The sequence below is a fragment of the Malaclemys terrapin genome, chromosome 11, assembly GCF_027887155.1.
Source record: "Malaclemys terrapin pileata isolate rMalTer1 chromosome 11, rMalTer1.hap1, whole genome shotgun sequence".
NCBI lineage: Eukaryota > Metazoa > Chordata > Testudines > Emydidae > Malaclemys > Malaclemys terrapin.
Window position 1 is genome coordinate 39,694,101 of NC_071515.1, and position 13,005 is coordinate 39,707,105.

Consider the following 13,005-nt stretch of genomic DNA (forward strand, 5'->3'; position numbering starts at 1 on the left):
ACAGCAGGGCTGTCTCTCTAATATTCATATAATTCAGATTTGCCCGTTTTTGCACTCCGATCCAATGAATGTTCAGGGACATGAATATTGCCCAAATAGCCAATGACACTTAAGCACCAAAACTGAATTATGACTCCTTCAATACCTGTGCTGAGTTTGTATAAGTACATATTCCTATAACATACTCATTCAATATAAGCTTCTCTAATTTAAAGCTCTACCTTTTACTGCCATTTCCTTTCAGTAATAGTGAAGAAGTGTTGTTTGTTCTGAGCCCAAAGAAGACTTAAGAAATAAGACTTAAGAAATAAGATGAAAATTTTACCCAGCCCCTATTTTTGGATTTGGGATTTATGAGATCAATCCTAAATGAAATACTTTGATGTTTTCAACCCAATTACCAAACATCAATCCACATTATAAACAGCATCACATGGCTCAGTTTGCTGGATTTAGCCAAAAAGGGTAGAGCAGAAGTAGGTAGTTGAAGAGAAAAGCCTTTCTGTCAGTGTGATGGTAGAATTTTACTACCACCATCACTTCACCACCACCACTCACCTGTGAGATGCTTTTTTAGCACAGGCTGACCTTCACACATTACTTACCTAGAAAAAACCCAGTAAAACTTACACAAAGTGTGATTAACACAAGCTGCCATGCAATCATATTACTGTAGCTCATGTGGAATCCCCATGACTGGAGGTTTTTGAGAATGGGATGTACAAACACCTGTCAGGGACAGTCCTCAGCTCTGTGGGCTGGACTTGATGACTTCTCAAGGTCTCTTCCAGCCCTGCATTTCTATGATTTCTATGTCTTTCCATCCCATATCCCACTAATGTTCAACTGTCATCACCTGCCATGCTTAGGTTGTGAATTCTTTAAGAAGAGAGTTTCCCTGTTTTCCGTCACCTAGTGTTGCTTCAGAGCAAGGCGTGCAGGTTAGTGTCATTCATGTTCAGTTGTTTTCTCTCTGTGAAATATAATTGTTTCTCTTCAGCCATCAGTTTCTTAATTAGAAATTTTAATACCATTTGTTCAGTACTATTACAGAATAATAGACACCCCCGACATAAAATATTATTGTGTCAGCCTGTCCAGGTTCTCCAGAGTATTTTGCTAAAATGCTTGTTTCTTAACCTCATCTCATTTGCAGAACATAATATGAACGTTGCTTTTTTGAATCACGTGAGAGTAGTTAGAAAACAGCCCTAAATCTATATTTAGGATCCAACCCTGCCCTTAGCAAATGGGAGCAGAGGAGGGAGTGGCTCTGGCCATGTTTCTGGAGCTATCCTGTCAATGCAGGGCAGGATACTACAGGAGGGCCCGTGGAATAGGCCGGTGAATGTTGTTCTTTTGGAAAGGAGCAGTGTGCCCTCCCCATACTGCTGCCAGCAGCCATGATGGCTAGCTGGTTAGGAAGCCTAATTGCACCCTAGCTGACAGACCATGTCCCCTTAGGGCTGTGGTGCTCTGAGCCGGCATTTACTGCTTGCCTAACACATCCCCACATCACAGGGCAGGATTTGGCACTAAGATCACACCACTTAAAGAAATGATGTCCCGTGTGTCAAATATCTATCTGTACAAATGCTGGAATGCTTGGGAGACTCTGAACATTTATAACAAACTACAGCATTCCTTTTTCAAATTAAAGTCCATTGTTCTGCTCTAGAATCCATGAGAACTCATTACAGTATGCAAGTGTACTGCATTTTAATGGGAAGGAAAAAACCCAGTGATTTTTGTGATCTGGTGCTGCCGTTTGTCAGATGATTCTCTGCTTCTGAGAAGCACAGTTCACTTTCTGCCATCTCTTGTGAGGGCAGCAATTTGTTCCTCATGTTGAGCAATGACCCTTTTTTGGGAGGGAAATTCTCAAAGAAAAAAAACCAGATTATTAAATTCTCATTGAACTAAAAAAAATCTGCTGGAGTCGTAAGTGGCTTGCTGGCACAGTTCAGAAGCAAGGAAGCCTGCAGTTGGTCAGTTCTACCCCGATCAGTAATGATCATGGCAAACAATGGGAATTGCTATAGAGAGGGCTTCTGGGACGTATGGATAATTAGACCAAAACCTCAATAAATTAAAAAAAAAAAAAAGATTTCTTCGACATTTTTATATGAAAGCACAGGTGTTACACTCTGTAGTGAGTTTCAGAGCAAGTCAGTGAGATTTTTTTTTTTTTAAATACTCTCTGGATCAAATGGCTCAGTTGTGAAAAAGAATGGAAAGAAGTAAAAACAAATCTTTATGAATAACATACTAGTGCTGGGCTCAAGCTGCAAAATTCAGATCTGGTCCAGGCTTTTGAACACCGCAAAGTTACGTTGTGTTTGGATCCAGGTTTTTGATTCAGGCGCCCCTGACATGTAAATCCCTTACACTCATTTAATGTTAAGTGTTTGTATTTTTCTTTGAACGGAAACTATTAATCCTAATTTTATTTTTAATTTTGTAATAAAATACTAAAAGTTTATTCATATAGGTCCTGATCCAAAGACAGTGGATGTCTTCTATTGACTTCAATGAGCTGTGACATAGGCCCTAATCATTAGCATTTCCGTATTATATTTTTGAAACAGCTATTGGGGGAAGAGTGGTCTGCTGGTTAGTGCAAGGACTAGGTGTCAGGATTCCTGAGTTATATTCACAACTCTTTGCCTCTGAGGTGCTTCTGTTTATCGATCTATAAAGTAGTTACAATTACCTCATGGTGATGTAAATGTTTAATATTTGTAAAGACATCTTTGATGTCTCAATAAAAGGAGCGAGAGAACTAGAAATTTATTATTTATTATTTAATTTAAATTAATAATAATTTCAAAAAATCTGTGGACTTTAACAAAGCCTCTGACCTGTTTTCTTTATTGTAGACTTTATGCTTTTTATTGGATTTCCTTCTGATACCAGAATACTCCCCAGACTCTCCTTGTGAACTCTATGAAATACATTTTGCATTTGCAAGCATCCAGGCTTTCAGTGGAGCTCTCTTCCAGGATCAGGTGAGTGACTGAAGCCAAAGAAGGATACAATATTTCTGTAATTGCTCCATTCTTGAAATCCTTGCAGGTTCTTCATGTCACATGCACATTTCATTACTCAGGACTGCAAGCTACAAAGACATGGTTTCAGTCTGGTTACAAGGGACATATTATTTAAATAATAAGTGCCGGAGACTGAATCTCTTGTGTACATCTTAATATTGAAATAAATGGTGTCTATTTGCTATGTTTGTTTCATTTAGCCAGCATTACAATAAATATTAAACCTACATTATACATTGAAAAGTAACTTTAATCTGATAATAGCTCCCTTTCCCCATCTGCATGTCCTCTCCAATGGGAACACCATCCTACCTAGACCCTTCAATTCTCCCCACAGCTCAGTGCCCTCTTTGCTGAGTGCCAGCAGTGATCACATGTTTTGTGGTGTTTAGACCTGACCACTGAGAACTGGCCTGAACTGACCAACTCATTTCTCATGCCATAGACCAGTGGTCCCCAACACGGTGCCTGTGGGCGCCATGGCATCCGCCGAGGCATTTATGTGTGCCCGCCTAGTGCCCAGCAGGGGAGAGAAGGTGTGGCCCCGTGCCTGCCGGGGACAGAGAACTCCGGGGCTGCAGGCTGCAGGTGCCGGTGTTCTTGGTCCCTGGCAGAAGTGGGGCCGCGGCTTAAGCCGGAAAGAAGACGCGGCCCCGTGCCTGCTGGGGACAGAGAACTCCGGGGCTGCTTGAGGCAACAAAAAGCCGGGAGCCGGCCCTGGCCAGAGCCCTGCCGCTGGAGAGCCAGAGCATCATCCCCTGGAGCCGAGCCCAGGCTGTGGCGGCGAGAGGGGCTCCCGGAGTGTGTGAGGAGCTGGGGAGGGAGGGAAATGGGGTCTGGGATGCAGGGAGGGAGGAGGGGTCCTGCTGCTGCTACCGCCACTGCTGCTGCTCTGAGTCTGCCCAGGGCGGTGCGGCGTTTCCCCGCCCGATTGGGCTGTGCAGGGCGCCGCTGGGCAGGGGGTGCAGATCCCGGCTCGTGTGCTGATGGGGCGAGTGGCTGGGCAACCCAAGCTGCCAAGGAGCTTGCCCCCTCCTGCCCCCAGACCCAGCCTGCCATGCACCTCCCCTGCCTCAGCCCCGCGCTGCTTGCCCCGGGCCCCCACAGCGCCAGGGGCGGGGAGAGGCAGGGCCTGACTCCGAGCGGGGCAGCGGGGGATACTGCCCCGCCGGAGGACCCCTGCGGCTTGGGCACCTGGTGGTCAGTGTCCGTCCTCTCGGCTCTGCCTGCACGGGGCTGGGGAAGCAGCTGTCAGCACCTGTCCCTCTCAGCCTTTGCACCCCCCATCCCGCTCGCAGTCTCTTCACTTGTACCTCCCCCCATCGCTCCTTCGCCGAACCCCTTCCCCTTGTACTGTCCCTTCACTTGCACCTCTCCCCTTGTACCCTCCCCCAGCCCTCTCCTCCCATACCTCCCCCTTCCCCTGCACCTCTTCTCCCGCAACCCTCCTGATACCCCCTCTCCTCCTCCATCCTCCTCCGTGAGTACATCACTCCCCGCTTCTCTGCCAGTGTAACGCCCCCAAGCAGCCCCACACCCGCTTCTCTGCCTGAACCCTCTTTACTAGATCGCCATCCCTTTCCGGGTACAAGGTTTGAGGGTTAGACCCTATGCCTTCCATGTGCATTTGTGTGCCGATGGGGAAGGGCACGGGGGGGAAGGAGAGCCCAGGGCTTGGGGGGGAGCCAAACATTTTTTTGCTTGGGGCGGCAAAAAACCTTGAGCTGGCCCTGTCCCAGCAGGCGCGGGGCCCGCCTAGTGCCCAGCAGGGGAGAGAAACCAGGGGCCCCGCGCCTGCTGGGGACAGAGTACTCCGGGGCTGCGGGCACCAGTGTTCTCTGTCCTCGCGGCTTCTCTCCGGCTTCTCTCTTCTCTCTGGATTCATATATTATGTAATATTAAATATGATGTTTTTCGTATTATTTAATGTACAAATACAAAATAAGCCTTGAAAAATTGTTGGCGCCCGCCACACACTTCTGAAAACATGAATGTGCTCCTGGCCACAAAAAGGTTGGGGACCACTGCATAGACCAACCAATAGCTGTCAGGTGTTAACAGCTTCTTGTTACAACTAACTATCATTTTGGGGATATTTACTTCAGATTCCTCAGCAGGACTTTCAAATAACCAAAGGAGATTTTATACCCATTTTGTTCAATGAGTCTAGAGCATGCTGAGGCTAGATTTTGAGAGTTTAATAAGCGATATAAAATTTCATAGTTTATGTACCTTGGTATCAAGTCTTAGTTCTTTGATTTAAGGAACTTTTGTAATATGGGACACAATAGTGAATGGAACTAAATTTGAACCAGCAACCACGGAATGAAAGGGTTCACATGCAGGCACCAACCTGCTAAGCCATCCAGTCTCCCTTTGTTTGTTTGCTATAATTCTCATGTAATTCTGCACTTTGTGATTTTTGTTTGAAACGATAAATGACAAAATATTATGAAAAAAGCTATATTCTTGCAGAATTTCTACTATAGCTGAAAGCAGGCTGCACAGGAGACTTCAAAATAAAAAAAAGTCTGATCTCATGAGTGTTAGCCAATTTTCAGAGGATAGTGGTTCAGATGAGTTTTGGGGAAGTATTGGGAAAGCACTGGATGTGGAGATGAGCCCATGAACCATTTGAGATACCTCTCTATTGCTATTGTAGAGTAGAAATATATAAGGACTAGTCTTCCTTTGTTTTGGTTTTTTCAGCTAATTGATCATGTGGAGTTTAGCGGGTGGTGGATCAAAGAAATGAGAACAATAACATTTCCTTCCCAAGAGACAGTTTTTGATTACATCATTGACCCTGATACAAAGAAATTTTACTCTGTGGGCTGGAAAAGAATTCCAGACATTGAAATGGAACCAGATGTCCCTCTCCAGGTATGATCTGTAATTAAGTAATAAGAGAAACTGCATATATCTGGACAGTAGTTGTATGATTCTGGGTGGCTTGAAAGGCAGAAAGTTGAAGTTCAAGTGATATTAATCACCAAAGTAGCTCTGTAGTCACTAGAAATACAGTGCACATAGAGATGTATTGCTATTATGAAACAGCATTTACAAGTGTACAGTTGTACAAGTGTTTAATGAGTTGTGAATGACACCACAGCCAGTCTGAATCTAACTTTCTAAAATCATATTAATACTTCATATTCATGTGCCATTTTTGTGTAGAAGGATCCTATTGAGCTCTTGCTCAGTTAGCACTGAAATGCAGCAGCCATTCTGCATGATTAAAGGTAATTTCTCCATTGATTTTAGAGGAGTGGGAAATATGTAGTAGGCAATATATAGTTGTTCAAGCTAGAATTTGGACACTGAACACAAGTAGAACTAACTTCCCATGTGAAAAATGGCACCTTTTCAACACATTGTACTACAGCACTCTGCTGGAGCATTGGTTGAGTATCTTGGGGGGGAGGGGGGAATGTAATCCTCGTCATCCCTTTCTGCAGCTCCTAGGTTTTTCTGAGTATCTTCCATCTAAGCACTTAATTGTCCTGACCCTCCTTAGTCTGATAGCTGACAACCTCAGAGCTCTAGATATGGCGTGGCATCAGAAAGGTAACACAAACACATGGAACAAATAGTATGTGGTGCATAGGCAACACAGATTAAGCTTTGTAATATAATTTCTTAGCACTTACTAGTTTTTTTTCCAGTTTCATGAGCCAGGTTGTCCCTGGCGCTTATATAGATGTGCAAGAGGGGAGTGCAGGGAGCCTTCCTAAGCACGCTTTTGTGTAAGGGCCAGGCACAGTCACAGTCTCTGTGTTTGGAAGATTACAGGGACTATTTTCTCCCTCCTCCCCCTCCTCCATTGACTCACTTTGCCTGCAAAAGGGGCAGGGAGAAGGCAAATCTATGGCACACATGCTGGGATGGCTGTCAGACATTGTCCCAACTACAATTTCCTCTTCCCTGCCGCATTCTCCTCTCCAAGGATACAGCCCACAACTGATGGCATGTGGGAGTTTGGGGGACTGTGATGGGTTGTCTATAGGGTTGCTAACCCTCCAGGATTGGCCTGGAGTCTCCAGGATTTAAAGATTAATCTTGAATTCAAGATTATGTCATGCAATGAAAATCTCCAGGAATACCTCCAACCAAAATTGGCGACCCTAGTTGTTTACCCCACGAGGTGAACAAAGGAGTCTCAGAGCTCAATTAGCCCACTTTGCTGCATCTGGAGGGTGAATCAAGCTCGATTTGTTGTTAGACCCAGTTGAGCAGGAGCTGGGTCAACTTAATAAAAGAAGGCAGTGAAAGCTATAGAAGGACCCAACACAGAGAAACCCAGGAAAGAGGAGGTAGACAGTTCCCTTTGTCTGGGAAGGGTCTGAGGAAGGCAGACTGAAGAAAGCTACAGGGATGGAATTATTCCCTGTGTTGAGAGGCACAGAGAGGCAGTCCTGAGAGGTCAACATTCCTGAAGAGAAAGGAGGAGCTGGGAGGACCTAGGGAGAAACCAGAAGAGAGGCTGTGTTAAGCACAAGCTTCAAGGAAGCAGCACAAGGGGCTTAGAGGTAGAAAGTGGCCCAGGGAAATAGCAGCATGTTTGAAGGAACAGCCCTAGCTGCTCAATACAGGGTCCCTGGGCCAGAACCTAGAGCAGAGAGTGGGACAGTGTTCCCCATCCAGGCCCAAGGAAAGGTTCAAGCCTGATGTAGGGACTATTTAGGCTGAAGACTGAGCTTAAACTTTGGGCCAAGGGATAGCCCCAAAGGGAGCAGAAACCGCTTTTGTATTAAGACTTTTTTGACTTTGAGTTGTATTTTTTTTACCTCAGAAGGCATGGAATTAAAACATTACCTGGCCAGAGGGCCAGGTCACTAGAAGAGGGGCCATTAGTGAGGGGTGCTAGACAAAGAGAGCCTGCTAGACTGTGCCCAGCCATAAGGGGGTGTGCTAGCAGTGAGTCTACTCTTCTTCAGGGACCATTTAGGTATGTCTATACCGCATTTTGGACTGATCTGGAGCAAACCTCCCAGCCTGGGTCTACCTACTTGGGATAGTGGGACTCATGGTAGCTCTTGAAAAATAGCTCTATAGCTCAGGCTTTGAAGTTCCAGCTCAGACGGGACCTTTGGCTCTGAACTGCGCTGTCTCTCCCCCCTCGACTTCAGAGCTCGAGCCATGACTTCGAAACACTGCCTATACAGCTATTTTAGAGCGCTAGTCTGAGCCCTTGTTGGTTGTACTATATGGCACTGATAGGACAAGACATTATGGAACAAAAATGGAGATGGCTAGGACATACATGGAGAAAAGGCCTGAATGATGTAAGACAGGCATTGGACTGGAACCCCCCAGGGCAAGAGGCAATGAGGTAGGCCAAGGATAACTTGGAGATGCACAATAGAAGCAGAATTGAAAGCTACCAGAATGACAATGGAAGAAGCCAAGTCTGCAGTAGGAGACTGGTGAAGATGGAAGGCAGTGGTGAACACTCTTATGTTCCTCATGGAATAGGGAGGTATGAAAGTGAGAGAGAGTGAGAATGAACATAAGCAGGTACAGTTCTGCTGAATTCAATAGAGTTATACCAGGGCTGAAGTTGAGCCCCAGTGTTTGTTTAGTCACTTTGATTTAGGAATCTTTCCATTATTGACTTGTCTGCAAAAATTATGTGTTTGGCATCTACCTGGAGGGTTGTGGTTTTGTGGTTTTGTTTTTTCCCTCTCTCATTCTAAAATTTGGCTAAAAGAAACCCCTCAAGGTTGACAAGGACTGGGATTGACAGAGCTATGGCTCTTTGAAATCCCTGTTGTCCATTTAAATTTTAATGTTTCTATCATTTGTTCCTCAGTGTAAATTAACAGCCATGGCAGTGTGTTGGGTTTCTTTTCCGAAGTCAAGACTTTAAATTTAATTCAATAGCCTAGATTTACAGCTATTCTATATTTCACAAGGCAGAATCAATAATGTGACTGAAGTGAAGAAGATAAAAATTTATGGTATCTTGCAATTTAATGGTTGAAAAGATGCAATTGGAGAGATCATAAATTGTGAAGGAGTTTATGCTTCATTGCTCCTGATTCAGTGCTTGCTGTTAGAACTTGATTTGTGACTATTCACAAGGTGTGATTAATGGTGTGATCGATGCTTGCTTCAGTGCAGTAAAGCAGTTGTAATGCTCTTCATTAGAATAAATAAAATAAATTGACTGAAGCTTTATAAAAACTGTGTAACATTTAAAATCTAAAATGTCAATTTTTTTTCTTGTTACAATTTAGGTTTCTTCAGGCAGTTTCCACCTACATCACATCACTCATTGTCATTCTTTTTGGATATTATAGAAATCCATGTGGGTTTGGGTTAGCTTTATGCAGAGCTTACTGAGAAGGAAAAAAATAAAAAGTTGAATAGGACTGACTGGAGCCTAGGATATCTGGTGGCCGTGTTTTGCCATCCTGCAAATGTACATTTATCCTCCTTTGACACGTGAAAGTTTAAAGGAATCAAGGCAGAAAATGACCCTTCCGTATACAGCTTGACTAAAAACAATAAAAATTAATAGTTTTCATTGTTTTTAAATGGGGTGGATGTATGATCGGCACCGTAGCAGAGACAATGAAGATAAAGGAGCATATTTTGAGTAGTATTTCTTTGGTGTGAGAATGTATGTTGCATAAGCCAGTGCTGTCTCTCACTATGCTCTAACACAGGCAGGGGGATGTGAGAGAACCTGAACAGCCATGAAAGGCAGTGGGATGGAATGATTTTGATATTGTCATTTGAAGAATGAGTTTCAGGAGATACAAACAAGGAATGGTGGTGAGAGGGCCGTAGGGTGCCTTATAAATGTCACTTAAGCCCCCCTCAATATAGGATAATTTCAAAGTTTTAAAATGTCCAAACCTCAACATGTTGTGTAAAACCGGGGGAGGGAGGGAGGGAATCGTGCTGTGACATTTAGGGAAAAGCTCATGTGGCTCAAACTGCTCTATCTGTTTCAGTCCTATTTGTGTTTTATCAGTCTTGTTGAGAGATTAATCTTGTAATTAGCAGGAGAGGCTCATGAGGTTTCCTCAGGCTTCCCTTGTTCTGCCATGCATGCAGTTACTGATTTCAATCTACAAAGAAAATGCCAAATGTAGAGATGCCATTTTTGAGCTGTTGTAGATATATAAAAAGTAGTGTTTCTACTGTGGCACATGCTAGTTAGTCTAGTTGTCATCTCAAATGTTCCAGCTATTCTGCCGTCTCAGGATAGTGCACTTTGTCTTTTTCACAAATGTGGCAGAAATTCAGGCGTTAACCACAGACCTCTCCTAAATCTAACCTTTGGTGAAATGTGACATCATTCAAATAGAGGAGTCTTTCCACTGAAGATGACCCCCTCAGACTATTATTTTGGGGTGAAATCCTAGTCAATGGGCTTTGGGTGGGTGACATACACTGGAAACAGCGTGCCTGGCCACCATCCCACCCCAAGCTGTGGAACACCTGCATAGTCGCTTGATAGCTGCAAACACGGCCACTTGGCAGCCCCGGGCGCGCAGTGGTGCCTGAAACTTGCAGTGCTCTCTGGCCGTGGTGCTTTGGTAGTGGATAGATGTAGCTGCTAAACCCATTGACTATGCCTCCATCTCCCCTGCCCATAGGCGCTGCTCGGGGAAAAAAAGGTGGGTGCTCAGCACCCACCGGCAGCCCCACAGATCAGCGCCTCCCCCTCCCCTGGGGCCCCCGCCAATCAGCTGCTTCCCTCCCTCACAGCATCTCCCACCCACCTCAATCAACTGTTCAGCAGCGTGCAGGAGGTGTTGGGGGGGGGAGGAGTGGGGTCAGGAAGAGGGGGGGAGGGAAGAGGTGGGGTGGGGGTAGGGGCTTGGAGGAAGAGGTAGAGTGGGGACAGGGCCTGGGGTGGAGCAGGTCTATTATCCCCCCCCCCCCTGCCCCGGATCTGAATAAGTTGGTGCCTATGCCCCTGCCCTTCCATACTGCTGCAGAGAGGGGGTGCAGAGTGCTCCTGTATGGCCTTTCCGAGCCTCAGACCACTGGTCCATTTTGAGCCTTCCATGCTCACATACGTGCAAGCTTTGGGAGAGGGAAATTGTATGGAAAGGTGTGTTCAGCTCATGCTGCGTTTGACCCAAAAGAGGGTTGACAATGCCTAGGATGAGGAGCCTCTACTGCCTGCATGGCAGGGAGTACACCAGTCCTCTGCAGCCTCTCATCTCTGTCCCTTTGTTAAGGAGAACTTCTGTACCGTCAGTGCTATGAGCCTTTTCCTTTCCTATCGCTACAGGCTTTGGAGATGGTAATTGCAATAGGAAGGCATCTGTAACAAGCTGGCCTTCTCCGCAGCTCCCAAAGCACCCACTGTCATACCCAGAGTCTCTTTCCAGAGTTTATTTCCCAATATAGGCAAAACAACAGTTCCGCAACCCACCCTGGGATACAGCTCCCAGGGTTCCTTCCCCCTTTACCTTGTACAGGAACTTCCAGCTGCTCTCGCTTCTTGCAGCACCAGGTCTTCATCTCCTCCAGGCAAAGGTGCCCTCTTTTAAACATAATTGGCATCAGCTGACCAGGGACAGGGGGAACTTGCCCTGCTCCCTCTTAGTGACAGCCTGTGACACCCTTCTCTTTAAGACCGTGCCCACCCCAAGGGGAAGCCTTACAGTCCACAACCTAGCCAGGGGACAGTCAATAGAGCCTCGTTTTTTTTTTTTTTTTTTTGATTCGGGTCTTTGAGGTCTTTGCACGCAGAGTCACTAATTCTCCCTCAAGCTTATTAACTGTCAAGATCAGGTGGCCCCTTTTTTCCTGAGTCACCTGATGTTCTGCAGTCAGCTGTGCTTTCCGGATTGTCAGCAGCTGCTAGTTGTTTTGGCAGTCCCCCTAGTCCATAAAACAGGTGCTCCCTGAATCCCCTTCCACAAAAAGCACTGCTTTCACCCCTGGCCTTTTACCTGGGCCCTGTCTGGGCCCCCACTGCCTGCTGTTTGGTCTGCAGGCCTGTCTGGGCTTGCACTGCTTGCTGTTCATTCTGTGCCATGAGCTTCTGCTTCCTGGTACCCTTCTGCATCTGGAGAGTAGCCAAGTCCTCAGTCAAGCACTGCTGTTTCCCACACTGTGCGTCTACCCCAGACCATACTAATTCTTAGTCCAATTTTATCATCGGATTGATGATCTGCTGAGAGGTGTTGACATCCTCTATTCTTGTTGATACTCTTTCAGCTGCTCTTATAAGCGTTAAAGAGTTCTGTGACACCTTATAGACTAGCAGACGTATTGGAGCATAAGCTTTCGTGGGTGAATACTCACTTGGTCAGATGCATGTAGTGGACACACAATAGCAGATTTAAAGGTAGACATCCTGCAGCAAAAAAACTTCAGGACCAGACTTCAAAGAGAAACTGCTGAGCTTCAGTTCATTTGCAAATTTGACACCATCAGCTCAGGATTAAACAAAGACTGAATGGCTAGCCAACTACAAAAGCAGTTTCTCCTCCCTTGGTGTTCACACCTCAACTGCTAGAAGAGGGCCTCATCCTCCCTGATTGAACTAACCTCCTTATCTCTAGACTGATTCTTGCCTGCATATTTATACCTGCCTCTGGAAATTTCCACTACATGCGTCTGACGAAGTGGGTATTCACCCACAACAGCTTATGCTCCAATACTTCTGTTAGTCTATAAGGTGCCACAGAACTCTTTGTCGCTTTTTACAGCTCCAGTCTAACACGGCTACCCTTCAGATACTTATAAGCTTTGAAGATGACTGAGGACTTCCTCTCAGTCTGTCTCAAGTGGATGGGTGAGGTTCTGTGGCCTGCAACATGCAGGAGGTCAGACTAGATGATCATGATGGGCCCTTCTGGTCTTAAAGTCGATGAGTCTATAACTCAATCTTCCAGCTCCCTCCACTCCTTTTCTGATCAACTGTTAGTTTTCTCTGTCTTTGGCCACTGATCTAGGTTCACAAGACCTTTCTTGTCTGCCA

The 13,005-nt window shown here is 45.5% G+C and overlaps 1 pseudogene; it reads left to right on the forward strand.

The window, feature by feature from the left end:
* The window catches only part of LOC128845246 (dynein axonemal heavy chain 11-like), a 233,488-nt pseudogene that overhangs the window by 74,675 nt on the left and 145,808 nt on the right, over positions 1 to 13,005 (forward strand).